The 24,053-nt window shown below is 45.8% G+C and overlaps 1 pseudogene; it reads left to right on the top strand.

Annotated features, from left to right (window-relative positions):
• The first annotated feature begins 4,163 nt into the window (after positions 1 to 4,163).
• On the top strand, positions 4,164 to 6,253 carry LOC120963778 (pentatricopeptide repeat-containing protein At5g15340, mitochondrial-like; annotated as a pseudogene).
• Positions 6,254 to 24,053: the final 17,800 nt, after the last annotated feature.

Below are 24,053 nucleotides of genomic sequence, written 5' to 3'. Positions count from 1 at the left end.
CAACATGCTATTAAAATGATTATGATGTGGTATGATAGGATGGTATCCTCCTTTGAATGATTCAAGTGACTTGACTTGGCACATGTTCACACATGTAGTTGAAACAAATCAACATAGCCTTCACGATATTTATGTTCATGGTGGATTATATCCTACTCATGCTTGTACTCAATGTTTATTAATTTTAATGCATGTTCATGACTGTTGTCGCTCTCTAGTTGGTCGCTTTCCAGTCTTTTGCTAGCCTTCACTTGTACTAAGCGGGAATACTGCTTGTGCATCCAATTCCTTAAACCCCAAAGTTATTCCATATGAGTCCACTATACCTTCCTATATGCGGTATCTACCTGCCGTTCCAAGTAAATTTGTATGTGCCAAACTCTAAACCTTCAAATGAAATTCCGTTTTGTATGCTCGAATAGCTCATGTATCAACTAGGGTTGTCCGTATCTTCCATATTAGGCGGGTTATTCTCAAGAGGAGTGGACTCCGCTCCTTACTCACGAGAAAATGGCTGGTCACCGGGATGCCCAGTCCCATGCTTTATGCAAACCAAATCAAAATAATTGCAAACAAAACTCCCCTGGGACTGTTGTTAGTTGGAGGCACTCATTGTTTCGAGCAAGCCATGGATTGATGCTTATTGGTGGAGGGGGAGTATAAACTTTACCATTCTGTTTGGGAACCGCCTATAATGTGTGTAGCATGGAAGATATCGCCATCTCTTGGTTGTTATGTTGACAATGAAAGTATGCCGCTCAAAATATTATTTATCTCTATTTCAAAATCGAGCTCTGGCACCTTTACAAATCCCTGCTTCCCTCTGCGAATGGCCTATCTATTTACTTTTAAGTTGAGCCATCACCCTCTTATTAAAAAGCACTAGCTGGAGAGCACCGCTGTCATTTGCGTCAGTTACTATTAATTTATATTGGGTATGACTATGACTGGATCTCTTTTACCATGAATTACAATGTTTAGTCAGTCCTTGAGCTTTAAAGGTGCTCTGCATTTATGTTTTGCGGTCTCAGAAAGGGCTAGTGAGATACCATCTTGTTATATCATATCATGATTGTTTTGAGAAAGCGTTGTCATCCGAGATTTATTATTATTGCTCGCTAGTTGATTATGCCATTGATATCAGTAAACATGAGACCTAAGTGTTATTGTGAATATGGTTAGTTATAATCCTTGCTAAAAACTTGAATGCTGGCTTTACATATTTACAACAACAAGAGCAAACAGAGTTTGTAAAAGTTTTTCTTTATCACTTTCAGTTTATCAACTGAATTGCTTGAGGACAAGCAAAGGTTTAAGCTTGGGGGAGTTGATATGTCTCCGTCGTATCTACTTTTCCAAACACTTTTTCCCTTGTTTTGGACTCTAACTTGCATGATTTGAATGGAACTAACTCGGACTGACGCTGTTTTCAGCAGAATTGCCATGGTGTTATTTATGTGCAGAAACGAAAGTTCTCGGAATGACCTGAAACTCCACGGAGATTATTTTTGGAAATAATAAAAAATACTGGCGAAAGAATCAAGGCCAGGGGGCCCACACCCTAGCCACGAGGGTGGAGGGCGCGCCTGCACCCCTGGGCGCGCCCCCCTGCCTCGTGGGCCCCCTGGAGCTCCACCGACCTCAAATCCAACTCCATATATTTGTGTTCGGGGAGAAAAAAATCAGAGAGAAAGATTCATCGCGTTTTACGATACGGAGCCGCCGCCAAGCCCTAAACTCTCTCGGGAGGGCTGATCTAGAGTCCGTTCGGGGCTTCGGAGAGGGGAATCCGTCGCCGTCGTCATCATCAACCATCCTCCATCACCAATTTCATGATGCTCACCACCGTGCGTGAGTAATTCCATCGTAGGCTTGCTAGACGGTGATGGGTTGGATGAGATTTATCATGTAATCAAGTTAGTTTTGTTAGGGTTTGATCCCTAGTATCCACTATGTTCTGAGATTGATGTTGCTATGACTTTGCTATGCTTAATGCTTGTCACTAGGGCCCGAGTGCCATGATTTCAGATCTGAACCTATTATGTTTTCATGAATATATGTGAGTTCTTGATCCTATCTTGCAAGTCTATAGTCACCTACTATGTGTTATGATCCGGCAACCCCGAAGTGACAATAATCGGGACCACTCCCGGTGATGACCGTAGTTTGAGGAGTTCATGTATTCACTATGTGTTAATGCTTTGGTCTGGTATTATATTAAAAGGAGGCCTTAATATCCCTTAGTTTCCATTAGGACCCCGCTGCCACGGGAGGGTAGGACAAAAGATGTCATGCAAGTTCTTTTTCATAAGCACCTATGACTATATTCGGAATACATGCCTACATTACATTGATGAATTGGAGCAAGTTCTGTGTCACCCTATGTTATGACTGTTACATGATGAACCGCATCCGGCATAATTCTCCATCACCGATCCAATGCCTACGAGCTTTTCACATATTGTTCTCCGCTTATTTACTTTTCCGTTGCTACTGTTACAATCACTACAAAACCCAAAAATATTACTTTTGCTACCGTTACCGTTACTTCCATATTATTTTGCTACTATATACTTTGCTGCAGATACTAAGTTATCCAGGTGTGGTTGAATTGACAACTCAACTGCTAATACTTGAGAATATTATTTGGCTCCCCTTGTGTCGAATCAATAAATTTGGGTTGAATACTCTACCCTCGAAAACTGTTGCAATCCCCTATACTTGTGGGTTATCAGCATCATCAGAGAGGCGGTAAGGTGGATGTAGAGGCTAGAGACTTGCAACGGCGGAGTAATTATTTCGGGTCTTGCTCTGGGGTTTTTGTAATATTTGAAAATTTATAGCGCCGGAATTAGGTCAGACGGAGCCACGAGGGCCCCTCCTAGGCACTAGGTTAATATGTTAGTTCCCAAAAGTGATATAAAATGACATATAAAGCATACAAGATTGATAATATAATAGCATGAAATAATAAAAACTTATAGATACGTTGGAGACGTATCAATGCTCCGGTGCATAACGGACGGCTAAAGCGTGCTGATAATGTCAAGAGATTTTGGGGTAGATTGAATTTGACATGAGAGGAGTCCGTAAAGAGAGATCTGAAGGACTGGAGTATCACCAAAGAACTAGCCATAGACAAGGGTGCGTGGGAACGTGCTATCCATGTGCCAGAACCATGAGCTGGTCGCAAGATCTGCTGTTGGGCCTAGGGGAAGACATTGTGGGATTAGTTTGTAGATAATTGGCAGCAAGAGTGATAGAAACCTAAACACTAGTTTACAAATTGTTGCACAAGGGGTTGATTTGATCCTAAAGATAAAGTTCAATGTTATGCTAGATTTATCTTAATTATTTCTCTTGCAATTGTGAATGCTTACATGGAGGATATAATGATCAATAGTTATTTGTCCAAGTAAAGGCAGTACCTTAGCGCATGCCTTCCCGCACAATACTTATCAAAACAACAAAAGGTAACTCAATGAAACTTGGTGAAATTCCCGTGTGTCCTCAAGAGCGTTTTAATCACTATAAGAAACACAATCACTTGTCCTTAGCATATGTAAGGATTGTGCCACTTGTTGCACTTTATTGTTATCGTTATTGTTTATCATTTTATGCATTATCTTGCTACCAAATGTCCTATCAAATTACTTTTATAGATTTTGCAGTGAAACCTTGCTAAAAACTTCTTATAGATTCCTTTTGCTCCTCGTTGGGTTTGACACTCTTATTTGTCAAAAAGCTGCAATAGATCCCCTATACTTGTCAGTCATCAGCCGTCCAATGGTCGGTCACTAACTAGTCACTGCTGTTATCTATAGCCGGTCAGTGTTTGTGTTTCCTGATACATAAAAAATTGACATCACACATGGTTATTGTTACGAAGCCCATCAGTATCGGACACCTATGGCAAAAAGAACACCATTTGATAGAGTTCCACATACATATAGTTCATCCAACACCATCCACAACATATACACACTATTAAGCAACATACAACAGAAACATACTATTTGAAGCATGACAAACAAAAGTTTCACTAGGCTAAGAACAAAACTTCAAATCAACTACGTAACTATGCCGGCTCAAAAAGGAGCGATCTCCCCTTCACTCTGCTGCGTGGAGCTATCTCCTTGCTCGGTGAATTTACCAACTTTTTTTTTCCTTTTTTCACACTTTCATTCATGAACACTTAATAAATATCTTGCAGATTTTGTGAAATTAAAGAACATTTTTAATTTTTCAAATGTATTTAAAGTTCATGCACATGTTTTAAGTCTATGGATATTTTCTAATTTGTGAAGCTTTTTTCTAATTCATGAACATTGTTTGAGGTCCACTCATATTTTGTAAGTTCATTAATGTTTTTAAAAATTATGGTTTTGTTAATTTGCAACATTTCTTTAAATCAACAAACATCTTTTGATTTAACAACCTTTTTCAAATAAATAAACGACGGCTAGTTTTTTCTGAGCTAGCACTGGAGTGAGCGAAAAAGAACTAAGCGAACGAGGAGCAGGGAGCCGAGTTGAGCGAGTGAGGGCTTCATGGGACCGCATTATAGCAACAATTTCATCCTTTCAACATGAAATAGGAGTTCCCAAGGGATGTCGACGGACGCTGACGCTGAAACGTGCAAGGACACTACAACAACACACAAAACAACTCCACTCTTTTATCAGAACAAATACCGTCTTTAACAATAGCCTAACACAATATATTTATGAAAAAACACCGCTAGAACATAATTAAATCTCAAGTCAACGCAGATAAAACAACCGACAACAATAACATGCTAGAGAAAAAAAGGTTATCCCTACATGATTCAAATAAGAGGGTGACACACAGGAGCATGGAGACTAGGCCGGCCCATTGGCGCTCGATACCGACTCGAACAACATATTGTAGGAATGCTTTTTTTTCATTCTACTTTCCAACTTTCTTGGCTTTTACTTAGTTTTTTTCATTCTTTTTTTAGAAACAAATCAAAATTTATTTTGTTTTGAAGGTAACAATTTTTTAAATCTGAATATTTCCTTAGATCATTCTTTGGTAACATGAACATTTTATGAAAAAAAACGAGAATAGTTTTTAAAACTTGTGTGGATTTCTTTTGGCACGTGCTTGCACGTAGAACACACATGGGCCCGCCCTACATACCTGGGCCTGGGCCTCGTATTCTTTGACGCCAAAGGGCGCCCTGCCTCGTCTTCTCGTCTTTATATCAAAATCGATCTCAACGCCGGCCGGCCGCCGGAGTGTCCCTTCCGTCTCCTCCTCCCTTGCATTCTCCTCGCGCCACCCCACCTGTCCCCTCCCGGACTGTTGGGTCACTTCGGAGTCAGTGAGCGGCCACCGTGCGAGGCTGCGGCCATGCGGCTGCACTGCGCCGCGCTCCTCCGTGGCGCCGCCTCGCTGCCGTCTCTCTCGCTGGTGGCCACACTCCACGCTGCCGCGCTCCGGAGAGGCGCGTTCCAGCGCGATGTCCGCGCACGGGTCGCCCGCCGGACTCCGCGCGCATGCTGTTCGACGAATTGCCCGCACCGCATCTGTCCAGCGCACGGACGGTGCTCGGCCTGTTCCGCGGACGGGAGGGGGAGATGGATGACAAGGCGGTGACGGTGGTCCTCGCCGCGTGCGCGAGGGCCGGGATGGTGGGTGAGGGGAGGGAGGTGTTCAGGAGGATGATGAGGCCGGCGCTGCAGCACTATGCGTCTACCGTGGAGATGCTGGGAAGGGCAGGCGAGGTCGAGGAGGCAGAGGGGCTGATGAAGCCGATGGAGGCGCCCCCCCGGGACAGGGTGATGTGCGTGGTGCTAGCTGCTTTCCGCCCCCGGGCGCATGGCCGTGTCAATGTTGCTGAGAGAGAGTGGCCAAGTCGATGTATGGCAATGCATGCATGAATTTGGCCAACTGAAGATCAGAGCTCTCTGACACGGTTGGGTTGGTTCCTTGGTGGTAATGAGTACAACACAAGCCCCCTGGCTGATGGAGACCTGAAATTTGTACAACATGATCCTTGGTCTACCTGCATGGATCTGTCCTTCAGCAACCTGACTAATTGCCCTGTTTGTACCATTACTCTGCTGGTACCTACTGAAGTTGCTTCCCTGCCACGTGCTGAACAAGAAATCGCTCCTATTGTGCACTGAATTGAGCAATACAATGGCCGTTTTGCTATAGCTCCTCACAGTATAACTCAGGTAAACCTGCCATATCTTCTGGACATAGTTTCTTGCACATGTCGAGTGCCATTGGAATTTGGACTGCATCCTTGCAAAAGCCCTAACAGCACTTGGTTTATTAGCTCTTTTGTCACTTTCAGATCGTTGGCCTAATGCCAATTTATACCTCTGACAATAGAACAGAGCATACAGAGTTGTACTATTAGATTTTTCTGGTGAACTCCTTATTAGTTGAGATCTAGATCAGGCTATATATAGTAGCAGTTGTATTATCTCCACATACCTGTACGGTACAATGTCCTAAATTTGCAAGAGTAACCCGTCGAATATGTTTAGAAATAAATCCAGTGAACGAGACTGAATTGTCCATCAGAGGGTACAATTGAACTCAGTTGATGATATACTGTAGTCACACCTAACTAGTTGGGTAGAATCTCCACGTAGTCCACCGAGTTAATAGATGTTCAAGTACATGCAATCCTCAGCTTGGCAATCGCTAGAAATAGACGGAACAAAAATGCACTAGGGAATCCATCGCTACTCTTGTCTATATTGAAACACTAGTACACAAGTGGTTGTGTGCCGTAGATGAGTGGAGGTTGTGCCCTAGATCATAGCAGGAACTCTAAAGGCTTCAACTTATGAAGTATAAGTATTGCAGTTAAGACTTAAAGAGTTAACTACAAATTGCTTCCAAGATCTTAAACTCTAATTTCACGTGGGACATTAAATTTCTTGCCAGCTGCTTACATTTTCCCTTGGTGTCTTTAAGGTTTTTTATAGAGCTGAGATGGTCAGAAGACATGCTCTTTCCCCGGGTGACTCCGACTTGCAGGAACCGCTTCAAAATTCTAGGTTTTCTTTGTCCTGCTTCTCATGTGTGCTGCGTACTTGTAATTATGAACCTATCATTATAAAACTACTTTTGTTAGTTGCAAGGATAGCGAGTCAGTAAATAAATTGAGAACAATCTTACTTCTTGTCCTGATCTGTTGAAAAAAAAGCATGCCGTCTTTTCCATGGTTTACTGATGGTTGCCATGGTCTGAAATGAAAATGTAACCAAACTTGCGAGTCCCAGTTTGAGATCCCTGGGCTTTGTCAAGCTGTTCTCTGTTATAACCTGCTCCAATCATTTGCTACTACAGATTCATGCTGGATGTGAACTGCAAGCTAAACATGCTCTTTTGTCGTATAAATTTGTCTTACGGTTGTTCTGTTTCTCATCTCATGCAAAAGGCAGTGCTTTGACAAAACATGTTCATGATGTAGTTAGGCTGTATTGCAGTTTAGATGCCCCTGATGAAGCGAATTCCGAGTTAGCCAAACGGAGAAGCAAAGCACTGGCCGTGCACTTGTATACGTACAGAAGTTCCATCTGGAACTCCTCTTTTGTGGTTTCTCTTCATAAACATAGCACCAACGGTTCGCATGGATGTTTTCGTAGTGAAGTGAAGCATCCCGAGAAGAGATTCAGTCAAAATCACGGTCAGCCTCTGACACCCGCATCACTCCCAGGGCGACTCGGGTGGCGAAACCCTAGCAGCCACCCAAGACCCCTCTTCCCCGTCGCTCCCTCGCCGCCGCGAAGGATATGCAAGGCGGGCCAAGCCCCTCCCAGCGGACGGCGGCGGCAGGGCTCTCCCTTCCAGTGCTTGCGTCAGGGCGTGGAAGATGTCGGGGCGGCTGCGTGCCCCAGCGCGTGCCCGGCGGCAGATCTGGCGAAGGCAGGCGCGTCCGGAGTCAGTGTTGTTCCCCTGCGGTGGAGGGCGCGAGGTGGTGGAGAGAGCGGGCGCCGGCAGTACATCGTCTCGAGGTCCGAGCGGGCTGGATCTTGGCCCGGCGGGCCGGTGGTGGCGGCGGGGATGTTCTGTTCACGTCCGGCTCTGGTGGTGGAGGACTGGAGGTAAGCGGCGGTGGGTGGTGCTCTTCCCCTTCAGCAAGCTCTACGAGTTGCATGCGTTCCCTTGCAGCGTGTGTGCCATGGTTTGCTGCTGTCCGCCTTGGTGCGGATGCATAAACATGACTGCTCCGGCTTTCTCTTGGTGGCGCCGGCTGCTTTGGGAGCTGATTGGGTGGGCTGCACAGATCCGGGTGAAACTCTTGCAAAGACCTTGTCGATGCCGGCGGCAATGGCGTCTGCGGATGTCGCTTCCCTCCTTGGGGGTGCCGTCGAGGAGCTTGTTGCAACCCCACAGCTTATGTCTTCAGACTCCGGGTGAAAACCTTAGATCGGGCATTGCCGGAACGGATGACGGTGTTGGCTTCCATCACTCTTTTCTTGGAGACGTCATTTGAGGAGTTCTTGTGGATGGCTGTCGTGACGCAGCTGGCAGAATGGGGAGGTTGGGTTCGTGGTTGGCCGGCGGGGGGCATGTGTTCTGTAGGTGGTTGTGGTGGAAGTGCTTTTCTGATTCAGAACAGGCTAAGGTTTGTCTCCAGCTCTGGTTGGCCTCCTCTCAGGGATGTTCGTGGCGACGGTGAGATCTCGGTGTTCGACGTCCTTCGAAGATGTTACAGGTTCTCGTTGCTTTGCTTGGTGCCCAGGTTTGCTGATTTTGTGAAGGTGCTCGATGTAACACCAAGAGGAGGTGCACTGCTTGTCTCGGTGGAACATTGCCCTTCGGTGGCGTCTACGGTTTTCGTTGTCGCGATGTCGCCTTGGTGATGGGATGCCCTTCGATGGTGTTGCGACTCTCCTAGGTCTCGAAGGTGAAGAGTGATCGCTGGGCAGCCTGGGGACTTTGGCCTCTCCATCGTCTCGACGTCGGGTATCCGTTCGATTGATCCAAGAAGACTCCTCCCTTCTCTTCTCGGTCTGTTCCAGCGTCAGGTGCCAGGTTCAAGGCTTGTACTACTAGGCATAGCTCGTTTCGGTTCTCTCTCTGTTTCCTTGTCCCTTCTTGTGGGTGTCGTGTGCTACATCTTGTAGCCGTTGTGTTGTATCTTGCTCTGGTTTATGAAAATGAAAATGGTTCAGGCCGACTTTTGCCCGCCGTAGCAGCTTCAAAAAAAGTGAAGCATCCCGTATTATATTCGACAAGGGTTGCAGCTGTAGGTAGGTACCTTGGATTTGGTCCCTGCTGCACCATTTTATCAGTTGTTTGCAGTCTCTAACGGCAAGTCGCGTCGTGCCTTCCTGTTTGGATGTGACGACCTCTTTCTGATAATTTTGGTAATGTGATCATGCTTTAATTTTCTGCTCGAAAGATGTTGGAACTCCACTACGCAGTGTTGAATTATTTCTTTTGTCGGAATGCGTAGTGTTGATTTGGCTCGCAAGTTTTCAAAATTCAAGGATTGAGAGTTGCCATCAAAACAAAACCAAGCCTGCCGCACACTTCTTGATGCTCAACTTTACCTGTTTTTTTTGTTGTTGCGAGGTAGCTTTACCTGAATTGAGATTTATATGAATAATTATTGGCAGGTTAAATAGCAGTAGTTTAACACATATTATGCAAGAGTTTCATTACACAAGATTGAAACTTATATCCGCGTTAGCTCGTGATCAATGAAATGCCCATGTACAACACTGAAGTGTGGTGAACTGGCTGCTACTAATATTTAAGATAGATGCAGCTCGCTGCTACTAATATTTAAGATAGATGCAGCTCCCGTTAGTTGGTGCATGGCGTGAACTTAAGAGGAGAAGAAATGGTGATGATCGTATCAAGTAATAAGTGAAGAAGGAATCCATACGCCTACTTTGTGAAATTATAGATGGCCATTGATGCGGCTGTGCTCTTTTATGCGGCTTTCTGAGATGGATCCCAAGCTACTTGTCTCTCTGAAAGCTTACATGATTGACCGCAATACATGCAAAACAAGTTCGCAATATCGGAACCGTTGTTTGCAGCAATATTCGTCCAGAATCATCGCAGCGTGTCATGCAACAAACAACAGATAGGGTTTAGTTTGTGCTCTTTTGCTAACCAAAAATATATACATGCATGGTAAAGTAGGAGTATGTGCAAAATAGACACCGGCCGATGCATGAATGTGCATGCATGTTGATCTCGTGCATTTAATACTATATACATTCTGCAATCGTCCCTACAAAAATGACGATCGATGTATCTAGCTAGCTAGTATGTACAGCCCTAGCCGCCCTTCCTCCGCCCCTCTTCCCTTCCTCGCCGCCGCCTGAGGCAGCCGCCGGGCAAGCCCGGGGCACCAAGGATGGTGGTGGCGGGGCCTCGGTTGCCCTGCTTCTGCGTGGGGAACCCCGGATCTGGAGCGGCGGCTCCATTGGCAAGGCACAACCGCTAGCAGCCGTGCGGGCGGTGGATCTGGTGTCCCGGCCGCGTGGGCAGCGGGATCCGGTGGTCGGCGGCGGCTTCTGCGTTGGACCGGTTTGAGCTCCGGACCAGGTAGATGGCTCGGGCGGGGCCTTCGGGTTTAGATATTAGGTTTAGGTGAGAGGTCTAGGCATGTGGTCCAGCTTGCATCCCTTCATCATTTGGATAAGAGTAGCGACAGATGTTGTCAAGATGACGGATTCAGGCATATTGTTGTTCTACTTTGTAAGGTCCTCGAGAATAATCAATAAAATGACCGCATACATCTCTCAGATGCAGAGGCCGGGGGTCATCTTCCTTAAAAAAAAGCTAGTATGTACAAAGTGACGTATAAGATGAGAGGGTTGGATCGGATCGATCGGATGGGATGCTACCAACGTAATGCACAGTTAGCTAGCTTTTTGAATGTTGCCTGGCTAGGGCTAGTCCTACTGGACGACCACGACTCTGCGTGTGCGGGCTCGGTTCTGCCTCACCCACTGGTAGAGATGGGGGGATGCCACGAAGTAGGAGTGGGTCCCACCAAACCCGCCGTGCAACATCCCGATCACCCTGCCATCGCGTCGACAAGTGGCGCCCCGGACATCCCGGCCACGCTGTCCACGTCGACCTCAACGAAGATCATCCTATAACCGAGCTCATTGGTGCTCATCATTTCCATACCCCTGGTGCAGCTCGTCCACCCCATGGCATCCCCTGGTGCCCGTTCACCGCCGGCCAGGCCACGAGCATGCACCGCATGGCCGCCCTTGGCATGCTCCGAGCCACGGGGAGGGTCGGGTGCGGTCCGGGGCAGACATCGTCGGTGTGGAAGTCTCTCAGAGCCCCGACTACGACCGTGAGCACGAGGATGTCGTGCGGCCATGCCGACGCCGTGATCTTTGCGTCCACGTACCTCCTGGCTTCCAAAGGCAATCCGGCCTGCCGGCAAGCTTCGCCGTGATGATAACAGACCACCAATGCGCGGAAGAGGCGCGCCTTCTCGATCGTCAACGGGTCGGCCCAGCAGTAGACGTGCTTCAGGGCATGGGCCGCTGTCATCACGTGACATTCATCATGTCGTTGATCACATTGTGGACGAAGCCCACGGAAGTGCTTGGGCTCTGCACGGCTAGCGCTCTCTCTCTCCTGCTCGTTTCGGATGCTCCGCACTCGGTTAGCGATCCTCCGGATCTCATTCACCTTGCCGGGCATCGGGGCAAACTGGATGTACATCAGTGCTTGGCCGCGTCGTACCTCGTCCTCCACGGATTCGGCTGGGCCATCGGGCTATGTATGTTACTGTACCCCCGCGGGCATCCGAGGAGAGCCTCAAGCCGTCGGCTGTAGGAGATATGCCCTAGAGGCAATAATAAATGATATTATTTATCTCCGAGTTCATAATTATGTTTATGTTCCATGCTATAACTGCTATGGTTCTCGAGTCTGCAATAACCACGAGGCTCGGAGGAAGACTCATATGCACGTGTGGAATAATAAACGGTAAAATGTATTCCTAGTCTGGCCTCTAAGACTAGCTCAAGTGTTGCATGATGGTTATGTTTTCCTGATCATGGGCATGTCTATGTCAGCAACCTTGAGGGCATAATGTTAAGAGAACATTTGTGTTGAATCGACCCGGCATGATGTTATGCTATAAGATTCATTCGTCACAAGTTTATTGGTACATAACACAGAGATGGTTAACGTTTGCATGATTCCTTAGACCATGAGAGTATCGAGTTTCTTCATGCTTGCTTCATGAACTTTGGGGTTTGTTAAACGTCATCCGTAAATGGGTGGCTATTACGGCGGCTTACGGGTTCATGGAAAAGTGTGTCAAGTAACTTGATAGCTCAAGATTGGGATTTGCTCCTCCGACGATGGAGAGATATCTCTGGGCCCTCTCGGTGTTACGGTATCCATCATCGTCTGGCCAGACACTTTGTGATTTGATCACGGGGATGCCGGAACACGATAACGAGAAAAGAGAACAATACCGGTAACGAGGTAACTAGCATAGTGGAAAAGTTGTTGATCCACGGGAATGCCAACATGTCTCACCTCGGGTATTTGTAACATATCGCGAAGCAACAGGAATAGCACACGACAACTGGAGGTTCACTCGAATATTTATTCGTGTGGGTATAGGGGTCAATATGGGTGTCCACGGCTCCGATGTTGATCATTGATCGGAAGGGGTTCCGGGTCATGTCTATACTTCACCGAACCTATAGGGTCACACACTTAAGGGTCATCTATCTGCTGAATACTAGACAGGGAGTCTGAGAGAAAATCACCGAAAAAGTTTCGGACACCGAAAAGTTTCGGACAGCGGAATCGTACCGCAGAGAGAGGTCATCGGATAAGTTTCGATGATACCGAAAAGTTGTTTCGGGATACACCATTAAGTCAAATTGGTTTCGGCACATGCCTGATAATTCTTGGAGGATGCCAGAATCATTCTGGAAGCTTTTTGGAATTTTCTGAGATAAAAACCGGAAATGTTCTGGAGCTGCCGGAGCCACTTCATATGCGTTTCGCAGATGAAAATCACAAAAACCGGAATTGTTTCGGAACGCATTGAAAATCATTTTAGTGGGTACTGGAAATGTTCTTAGCCCACATAAATATTTTCAGTTCGATCAGACGCTGAAAAATGTCGTCGTGAATAGTGAAAATCAGCTTTATGGTTACTTTATGGAAAGCCACCTTTTGGGGCTTTGCTCCAAAAGATCTTGGGGATGACATGGATGGATAGGAGCCATTTTTTGGGCCCCTCATGAGGGTGTGGCCGGCCACATGGGGTATCCCCCCTTGGGGACCCTCTTGTTCCTTGGTTTCACTCCTAGGTCCTTGTGGAAGGACTTCATTCATGTGCATTTTGGGTTTTTTGTGAAACTACCCTACCCCCTTGGGATTTCCTATAAATAGAGGTGGAGGGGCAGCCCTCCACACTCATCCCTTGCTCTCATACACATGCCATGCATTATCTGGCTTCTTCTCTCCCTCCCACGAAAAGAGTTTCGTAGGGCCGTAAGGCTGTCTGGGTTCCGGCAGGAACTAGTTCTGGACGGCGAAGCCCTGCCGGATAGATGACACCGTATGTGTGCAACTCTGTAGAGAGATCATAGTTTCGGTCTTAGTTCGTGAGTGCCTCCCGAAGGGCTGTCCGCGTGACCGTCCGAGTTTCGAAGGTCCTCCCGAAGGGCTGTCCGAGTGACCGTTCGAGTTTCGAAGGTCCTCCCGAAGGGCTGTCCGCGACACCGTCCGGGGGGCTGTTCGACCGCCTCCTAGAGGGCTGTCTGAGGAGCAGATGAGGGTATACATCCTCGCGGTTGGGAGGTTGTAAATCCTAGCTGCGGGGATCTGCACCGCCGATCGTCATCGACTCTACTTCCCGCTGCGCTACGAGTCGGTAACGAAAAAGATCAAACCATGTATGCAGTCTCCATAGTGGTCCTGGGCTGGTGCGTAGGTCGGAAAATTTTTGTTTTCTGCTGCGTTCCCCTACAGTGGCATCAAGAGCCGTGCTATGCGTAGATGCAGGTTTCGATCTAGAATACATGGAGATGTATGGGTATTGCATAATATAATTAGGTAGTAGATGAGATCTATTGCTGAAAATTATTTATGCGGGTGACAGATGAAATCTGTTACCCGAGGTTCTTGTTGCTTCCCTAGAATTTGCGTTTGCTCAATCTCGAGACAGCATGGTGGAATTTGACAAAGTTCTGGCAATCCGTGATCCTGATTGATCATGGAAGTGCTATCAGTTCTTTGGGTTCTGCCGTAGTCAAAAGAAAGATGAAATTCGCAGATGAAAGGGCATTGCAGATATGATCTGCACGGGGGTCATGCGTATGACGAAGTTTAGTATGGGGCTCGAGATTTAATTATCCCGTGTTTCATACACCCCGAGATGTTAATCTAGCAACCTGAATAATCATACTTGATGATAAAACGTTGGTAGTTGCGGTTTAAGTCAAAACCTTAGAAGCCACGTAAAATAAAATTTTGCATAAACCTATTAGAGGCGTCTAACTTGGTTTTGCAGGATGTGCATGTGATGTGGTATAGCAGTGCTCATACTAATTCGATTATGTATGAGATGACTATATGATGTAATTTGATTAACATGACCTGCGTGTCATGATTCGGCATGATGGCTGGAGCCATATGATTGCATTTTAATGACCTGCGTGTCAACCTTGTTGTAATGCATTATTTTGTTAGCTATAGAGATAGCAATATTATCTGGTGCATCGACAAGGTGGTGGCAATCTTCGTGAAGGTGACCACCGACGCGAATGCCGAAGACGAAGAAATGAAATACTTCTCCGTCAGAAAGGGCTATACCATATCATGCTATTATGAATTGCCTGAGATGTTTATCCCTTATGATGCACCCTTCTTGATTGCGCCGTAGTCGCTTTTATTAGGGTGATCTCTCACTTAAAATATCAAGTAGTTAGTGTTCTCCCAAGTGTAGCACCGTCACGGCACCTATCTTTTCGGGGTGCGCCATGGATGCATGGGTACGAACGATTAGAGAAGTGTGAGGCGGGTGAGGTCAGACCTCGCAGCAAGATCACTTGGTTGTCTTGACGTTCATGGCAGGATCGTCCTGAGCTCGGAACACACGCATCGAAAGATGAGCAAGAGTCACATAGAGATGTGATCGGCAAGTTGGCCTACCGATTAAAATTCCCGTTATGAGATGATGATTCTATGGCGATGAATTGAAGTCTGGATCTTGTATCACTCAAAATTAATTGTGAGAGATATTGATTTGAGTGGGAGCGCACTGTTGAATTAACATGTTTAATTCTCAGTGCAATTAATTATGAACACTGTCTAAGTGTTTCTTGCAAAATAGTTGTAGAATAATGGTTCGCGTTTCCACCTTCCCTATTAAAATTGAATAACTGTTAAATATCTGGTTAAAACTTTACGATTGGTAACGTAATATGAGGATTGTCCTCAAAAGTGCCGAGAAGGACTTTGTCCTATCGCATGCTTTCCGTATCCTCCCGCTAAAGCTATGGATCATGTGACTCTCGTCCTTCGATCCAAAAGCTATAATTCTGTTTCAGTCAAGTGCAATATGTTTGCTTCCATGAAACCCAAACTTCGAAAGTTGGGATAGTTATATGATATTCATGGAACTGGAAATTATTTTCAGATACAAACAAAGCAATGTTTGTTTGCAAGTATTAGTAAAAGTGTTTACTATGCATTTGACTGTTGGGAAAGGGATCCAGAAGAACGCCTGTCATATAATGAAAGGTGAATAAAACAACAACTTAAAGAGAAAGGAAGTGTCCAAAGGGTGTTAGTATGACTTACACGCCTAGGAAGTCCGGGGCTAACGCCACTCTTAAGTTGGGTGCTTCTTTTGCGAGTAGGAGAAATACTAAAAGTTAAACTGTTAGAAGTAAAAAGGCAGAAAGAAAGATGACTGGAATATCCAGCTCATGTATGAATGTCATACAAGTTTTTGTTGTATAGTAGGCTGGTCAAAGATATAGTTCTTGGGAATTATGGTTAAACATGTTAATCACTAATTCTTGGGTATTGTGAGTTAATCACAAAGATACCCGCTCGATTGCATTCAATTGCGAATCACTGTAAGAGCTACTGTGGCCTAAAAGGACTAGCCAGAAATGAGGTTAAGGTATACACAGGGAACATAGTAAATGTTACTATACCTTCCATCGGTGTATTGCCGTCTGTATTTATTTTCATAATTCATTTACAGTTTTACAAACTCTAGCCCATTGCATAAGGTATCTTGCAAGAAGGTTGTTCATAAGAGAACCTTTTATGTTCGATGTTATGAATAACACAAGGGCCATACTTTCATTATGAATGAGATGTATGTTATGAATATTGATAATAATACAATACCTCTGGGTTTACTTTCATAATTCATTTTAGAGTTTCATACACTCTAGCCCATTGCACAATGTATGTTGCAAAAGAGTTGTTCATAAAAACAATAATTGTTGTTAAGTATTATGAATAAAATGAAGGGCCATGCTTCCATCCAAGATGGGACGTATGTTATGAATATTGAGGGTAATATGATACATCCATAACACTAACGCTAAATGTCGCAAGACTAAAAGAATACCACACAAGTGTGGCACTACATTTGGTCACATTGGAGAAACCCGCATGGAAAATTCCATTATGATGGATTTTGAAGTCTTTTTGATTTTGAATCATCTGACACTTGCAACTTTCCTCCGAAAAGTGATGTGACTAAAATACCGTTCACAGGCAATAAGGAACGAACAACAAACTTATTAGTGATCATACATTTGATGTGTGTAGTCCGATAAGTGTTGTTAGTGGTGGATTTATTTATCTTCAGAAATGACTCAAGTAGATATATGGATATTTACTTGATGAGACGTAAGTCTGGATCTTTTGAAATCATTCGAAAGGTTTTCAAAAATGAAGTAGAAGTTATTGTAACAAGAAAATTATGTTTCTGCAAATTGATTGCACAAAGGAATATTTGAGTTACATGTTTAGCGAATGTCTGATGAGTTGTGAAAGGGGTTTCATAACTTGCACCTCCCGGAACACCACTGCAAGTGAAAAGTCCGTCGAGATGTAATCTAACCATTTATGACATGGTAAGGTCAAAGATGACATAAATAAATTTGCCATTATCCTTTTTAAAGTGATGCTTTAGAGACTGCGGCTTTTACACTGAAAAGAGCTACATCGGGTCTGTTGAAATGAAGCCATGGTATGGTACGCCCAACCATGTTATATCTTTTCTTAACATTTGGAATATGGGGCTTGTGTAAAAGGTTACAAACCTATTCCAAATCAGACCAGTGCTACTTTGTAGGTTATACCAAAATGTTGGGTATTCCTCCCTCACTATACCGAGGCAAATAGTTTTGCCGTGAAACGGTGTGCTTTTAAAGAGAATGGTTCTTTCAAAAAGGTGAGTGGGAGAATAGTGCAACTCGACGAGATAAACAGTATCTAAGTCATCAGATCAAAGGAAAGAGACCTTCGAAGTAATTCCAGAGTTTCCTACTGCGACTGATACGGAAGTTTCTACAATAAAATGTATGAACTTCGGTCGAACTTGCAGCTGAACCACGTAGGCAAGGCTCGTGCAAACCTCTCAGGTGCGCAAACGAGATATTGTTGTTAGACAACATTATACCTACGATACACAAGGAAGCGTTGATGGGCCCTGACTCCGGAATTGGCTAAATGCCAATACAACCCAAGTTAGTTTCCATATAAGTGATTCAAGATTAAAACCTTGATACACCTTTCGGAAGACTTAGAGTCTAACGAATATTTATGGAACTTAAAACTGATATGGATAAAAAGTTTTATCCATAAAGCTCGACTTGTTGAAATAACAAGTTCAAGAGTTGACTACGATGAGGTTGTTTTCATCGTAGCGATGCTTAAAGTCGGTTCGGGTTGAACTAGCAATTAATACATATTTCAATCATGAGATATGAAACATGGATGATAAAAGGATTTCCATCTGATGGAAATGAAAGCTAGGACTTGTATATGATACAGTCCAAAGTAATTTGTCGATCTAGAGGATGCTAGTAGGTATGCAAACTTCAGAGTTCCAGCAATGGACAGAAGAGAGCAAAATGGAGTTGGAATCTTCGTGTTTTGATGAAAGGGTCAAAGGGGTTTTGAGTTCATCAATGGGTAACGAAGATGCTTGTAATTCAAGAAAGTAAGTGGGAGCGTAATAATATTTCTAAAAACCTTATGTGCTTGGCACATTGGTAATTGGAAATAAATTTCCTGACACGAATTAGGACTTCATTTGAAAATAGTTTTTCGATGAAGTGCTTAGGCTAAATAGCCTCAATATTAGGCATGATGATCTATGGAGATAGATTTACCTAATGGGGCTAAGCAATGAATACATATTGACAAGATGCTAAAACCTTTTAGCATTTAAAACGCCAAGGAGTGATTCTTGCCAAAGTCACATGGAAGGAGTTTTTGCAAGACTCGGTGTCCCAAAACACTGATGAGTAAAATACATGATGGAGATTCCACACACTTTTGTGTTTGGATTAATCATGTATTCCATGGTATGTAAAACAACCAGATATGTCCGATACTCCCAAGGTGTTGCGAGTATGGATACTAAAGTGATCAAAGTACTGATCGTGGGGCAACAGTGAAAGATGTCATTGAGTACTAGAGTAAGTACTGATGATATGTTTTCTTGCAAGCGGAGATCATGAAGAGTTCGTTGTAAAATGTTACATCGATAGTCTTCATCTTTTCACCGTGCGATTTTCGATTTAAGTTAAGGGTTTTGTGTAACACACAATGTGGTGGCACAGTTAGTTGGATTTGTTCAAACTAGTTACTGTGGCGAATTCTATAACAAGGGCTAAGTATGTTGACGCTTTAGAAGCGACAAAGAAGATGTTGAATCACATAGTTCATTCATGAACTTAGTATAGTTCCAAGATGGCTTTTGACAATGGGACACTACTGCAGGTAGTTGCTCCATAACTCAGTCTGAGGAATCCAGGTTCGACCTGTGATTCACATACATACAAAGCCAAGTCCACACAAAATATGATTTTTTGTGAAAACGTGAAAACGCGAGGACATGCAAAGATACACACGGAACTGAAGTCGTCAGATCCGTTGGACATCAGGCTATACCACAAGCGAAGCATATTTACACCGGTGTGCCACAGGTGTAAAGTGCATTAGCATTAACTAGATTATTGACTCTAGTGCAAGTGGGAGTCTGTAGGAGATATGCCCTAGAGGCAATAATAAATGATATTATTTATCTCCGAGTTCATAATTATGTTTATGTTCCATGCTATAACTGCTATGGTTCTCGAGTCTGCAATAACCACGAGGCTCGGAGGAAGACTCATATGCACGTGTGGAATAATAAACGGTAAAATGTATTCCTAGTTTGGCCTCTAAGACTAGCTCAAGTGTTGCATGATGGTTATGTTTTCCTGATCATGGGCATGTCTATGTCAGCAACCTTGAGGGCATAATGTTAAGAGAACATTTGTGTTGAATCGACCCGGCATGATGTTATGCTATAAGATTCATTCGTCACAAGTTTATTGGTACATAACACAGAGATGGTTAACGTTTGCATGATTCCTTAGACCATGAGAGTATCGAGTTTCTTCATGCTTGCTTCATGAACTTTGGGGTTTGTTAAATGTCATCCGTAAATGGGTGGCTATTACGGCGGCTTACGGGTTCATGGAAAAGTGTGTCAAGTAACTTGATAGCTCAAGATTGGGATTTGCTCCTCCGACGATGGAGAGATATCTCTGGGCCCTCTCGGTGTTACGGTATCCATCATCGTCTGGCCAGACACTTTGTGATTTGATCACGGGGATGCCGGAACACGATAACGAGAAAAGAGAACAATACCGGTAACGAGGTAACTAGCATAGTGGAAAAGTTGTTGATCCACGGGAATGCCAACATGTCTCACCTCGGGTATTTGTAACATATCGTGAAGCAACAGGAATAGCACACGACAACTGGAGGTTCACTCGAATATTTATTCGTGTGGGTATAGGGGTCAATATGGGTGTCCACGGCTCCGATGTTGATCATTGATCGGAAGGGGTTCCGGGTCATGTCTATACTTCACCGAACCTATAGGGTCACACACTTAAGGGTCATCTATCTGCTGAATACTAGACAGGGAGTCTGAGAGAAAATCACCGAAAAAGTTTCGGACACCGAAAAGTTTCGGACAGCGGAATCGTACCGCAGAGAGAGGTCATCGGATAAGTTTCGATGATACCGAAAAGTTGTTTCGGGATACACCATTAAGTCAAATTGGTTTCGGCACATGCCTGATAATTCTTGGAGGATGCCAGAATCATTCTGGAAGCTTTTTGGAATTTTCTGAGATAAAAACCGGAAATGTTCTGGAGCTGCCGGAGCCACTTCATATGCGTTTCGCAGATGAAAATCACTAAAACCGGAATTGTTTCGGAACGCGTTGAAAATCATTTTAGTGGGTACTGGAAATGTTCTTAGCCCACATAAATATTTTCAGTTCGATCAGACGCTGAAAAATGTCGTCGTGAATAGTGAAAATCAGCTTTATGGTTACTTTATGGAAAGCCACCTTTTGGGGCTTTGCTCCAAAAGATCTTGGGGATGACATGGATGGATAGGAGCCATTTTTTGGGCCCCTCATGAGGGTGTGGCCGGCCACATGGGGTATCCCCCCTTGGGGACCCTCTTGTTCCTTGGTTTCACTCCTAGGTCCTTGTGGAAGGACTTCATTCATGTGCATTTTGGGTTTTTTGTGAAACTACCCTACCCCCTTGGGATTTCCTATAAATAGAGGTGGAGGGGCAGCCCTCCACACTCATCCCTTGCTCTCATACACATGCCATGCATTATCTGGCTTCTTCTCTCCCTCCCACGAAAAGAGTTTCGTAGGGCCGTAAGGTTGTCTGGGTTCCGGCAGGAACTAGTTCTGGACGGCGAAGCCCTGCCGGATAGATGACACCGTATGTGTGCAACTCTGTAGAGAGATCATAGTTTCGGTCTTAGTTCGTGAGTGCCTCCCGAAGGGCTGTCCGCGTGACCGTCCGAGTTTCGAAGGTCCTCCCGAAGGGCTGTCCGAGTGACCGTTCGAGTTTCGAAGGTCCTCCCGAAGGGCTGTCCGCGACACCGTCCGGGGGGCTGTTCGACCGCCTCCTAGAGGGCTGTCTGAGGAGCAGATGAGGGTATACATCCTCGCGGTTGGGAGGTTGTAAATCCTAGCTGCGGGGATCTGCACCGCCGATCGTCATCGACTCTACTTCCCGCTGCGCTACGAGTCGGTAACGAAAAAGATCAAACCATGTATGCAGTCTCCATAGTGGTCCTGGGCTGGTGCGTAGGTCGGAAATTTTTTGTTTTCTGCTGCGTTCCCCTACATCGGCACCGAACCCACCCCCTCCTCCCTTCTCCCCTGCCGCCGCCGGTGCGAGCTGACGGGCAAAGCCCGGTCGGCCAGGGCGGCGGCGGGGATTCTTCTCCCTCCTGGTCAGAAGCTGGCGGTGCGGGACGTCAGATCTGGGCTGCGACGCGGCGCGTGCACAGGGCACGGCGGCGGGGCACGCCGTGTTGGCGGCGGCGGCTGCTGGGCACGGCGTCCGTGGGGAGGCTGCGTGGTGGGGTGGTCGGCATGCCCGTGCTGGTGACGGCCGCCTTCTGAGGCCAGCGAGCGCGGGCGGCGCGACCTAGCTCAGGCGTACAGGTGGACTTGGCGGGCGCGTTGCGGCTGCTGGCCGGCGGGCTGGGATCGTCTCGCCGATGTGCAGGGGCTGGGCGGTGGTTGCTGCGATTCATGCTGACCCCCCCCCCCCGATCTGGATCTAGATCTGGGTGGGTTGGTGGAGGTCGGCCCATGGCTACGGTCGGGCGGCGACGGGTTGGATCGGGGTGGCATGGGGGCCTGCTGCCGTGATAATATAGGTGGCGGTCTGTGTGCTCCTCTCACGTCACGGCAACATCCTGCATGATCGGTCCTCCTTGATCTAGTCATTGACGTGTTCCCGAACTGCTGTTGAATATCTTGCCCAAGATATCTGGATCGGATAGAATTCGGCCGTGCACGTCCATTTTCAACCTACGAGGTTTCATGTGGGCGGGACGCAAAGCTCTTTTGTTTGTTGACACCATGGGACATGTCCGGTTCTCGATTTCTATGGTGTAGACAGCTGTGGAGAAGGTCATGGTCGCTGAGATCATAGGATCAGTTAGACGGACGGGGCCTTCGAGGCGATGGAGTCAGCTAGGTGTTTGATAACTCTCGGGAGCAGTAGTGTCAAGTGGGGGCAGCAGCACGGGAGGAATTTCATTTTTGGTGGTGCTCCTTGGGTACTGAGTCGGGACTTTCAGGGTGAAAACCTAAGGTCTGGCTTTCATTGGTTGTGCCTGACAGTTGTCTTGCTGAAGGAATTGTTTTGAGAGTTCGAACTTCTTCAGGGTGAAAACATAAGATCTTGGATCAAGCAACGACGGCGCTTGTGCACTGTTTCCTTTTTGGAGGCGTTGCTTTTGGAGACCTTTGATGTTTTCCAGGTGTTGTATTTGGTGGTGGTTTGTGTGCGGCTGTTGAGAGGTGTCGATCACTGAAGCGGGACTTCTTTTTCTTTCTTTTTTTTCCTTTGGTTGTGTGTATCCTGGATGTGCTTGCTATATCTTGTAGGTGCTGAGGCTGAGTGTAATTGGTATATTCGCGATATTAATATATTCGCCTTTTAAAAAGTTGTATGTTACTGCACACACAACACAGGAAAGTACGAATGAGCAAATGTGCTGGCCACAGGATTTTCTTTCCCTACGGAAAATACAAAAGAACTATCAAAGTAGCGACTGATCCAATAGCTAGCTAGCACATCTAAAATTTCACCACAATGCCTGAATTTTATTTATTTATTACATGGACAAAACACGGCTCCAACAACACATCTCAATATACTTAGTACATGCAAATAAAAAAAATTAAGTGGTCGGATATATTTTACTACCGAGAACCTATATTTGGGTACGTACAACCTACCACAAGATACAAGCAACCCCAAAAAATAGCACCAACACCGACCGTCGCACGGGCAAGTTTCACATAACTCTGCCTTACGTAAAGTCGCCAGCCACCCCAAGCCCTGCCGCCCAATCGTGCTGCCCCGAGGCCTAACATTACCCCAAGACAAATTTTTGTGTTTTTGAAACAAATAACATGCTCCGGCAGCCCGTCCAAATCTGCATGGAGTATATAGGTAGCCACCCATATTTTGCTACCAAAAACCCATATTTTAGGTCTAACCTACCATAAGACTCAAAAACGTGACGCCAACCCTAATCGTTACACCGGGGCCTTGTGTTCACACCGGTCAATTCCGACCACCGGCCACCACGATCCCCGGCGCCCAGTCCCGCTATGCTCACGACCCTACCACTCGATCCCAAAATTACGTTCGCCGCCCAACCCCGCCGCCGCTCAAGATGTCCGCCACCGTTTGCCGAGCTCAACTAGGAGCCAGGCAATGCGCACAAGGCTGGCATCGACCGGCGCTCCTTCGCCGGCCTTTGTTGTAGCCCCAGCCAGCTCCATTCAACCCCGGGCCTCCCTCGCGTCTTACGGAAACGTGACAAAAATTTATCTTCTTTTCCCCTTTTATAAATTAGTGTAAAAAGTATTATTGTTTTGGTTGACGTGGCCAGAAGATGAGATGATCGAGCAGTTTATTAATCGACTCGGAAACTTTTTGTAGAATTCTTTTTTGGTTGAAAGAAAGTCTAGTTCGTAAACTTTTTGTAGAATTATTTTAGCAGTTTTGTAGAATAATTACGTAAGCAGTGCCCAAACTTAAAGCGGGAACTAGAAAATGAACTCGGAAACGGGACGGGGGGAGAGGGGGAAAGAAGAGAAGGAGGACGGCGACACACCCGAGGGCCGTCGACGGGGAGGGATGTGGAGGCCACGGCTCGAGTTTCTTGGCGGCGGGTCTGGTGGCCTTTCTTGTCCAGCCGCCGGCGGAGGGAGGGGGAGGGGGTCGTGTTTCTTG

Source organism: Aegilops tauschii, chromosome 5 (genome assembly GCF_002575655.3).
Source record: "Aegilops tauschii subsp. strangulata cultivar AL8/78 chromosome 5, Aet v6.0, whole genome shotgun sequence".
In the NCBI taxonomy this organism is placed as follows: domain Eukaryota; kingdom Viridiplantae; phylum Streptophyta; class Magnoliopsida; order Poales; family Poaceae; genus Aegilops; species Aegilops tauschii.
This window is presented reverse-complemented; position numbering and strand designations above follow the sequence as displayed.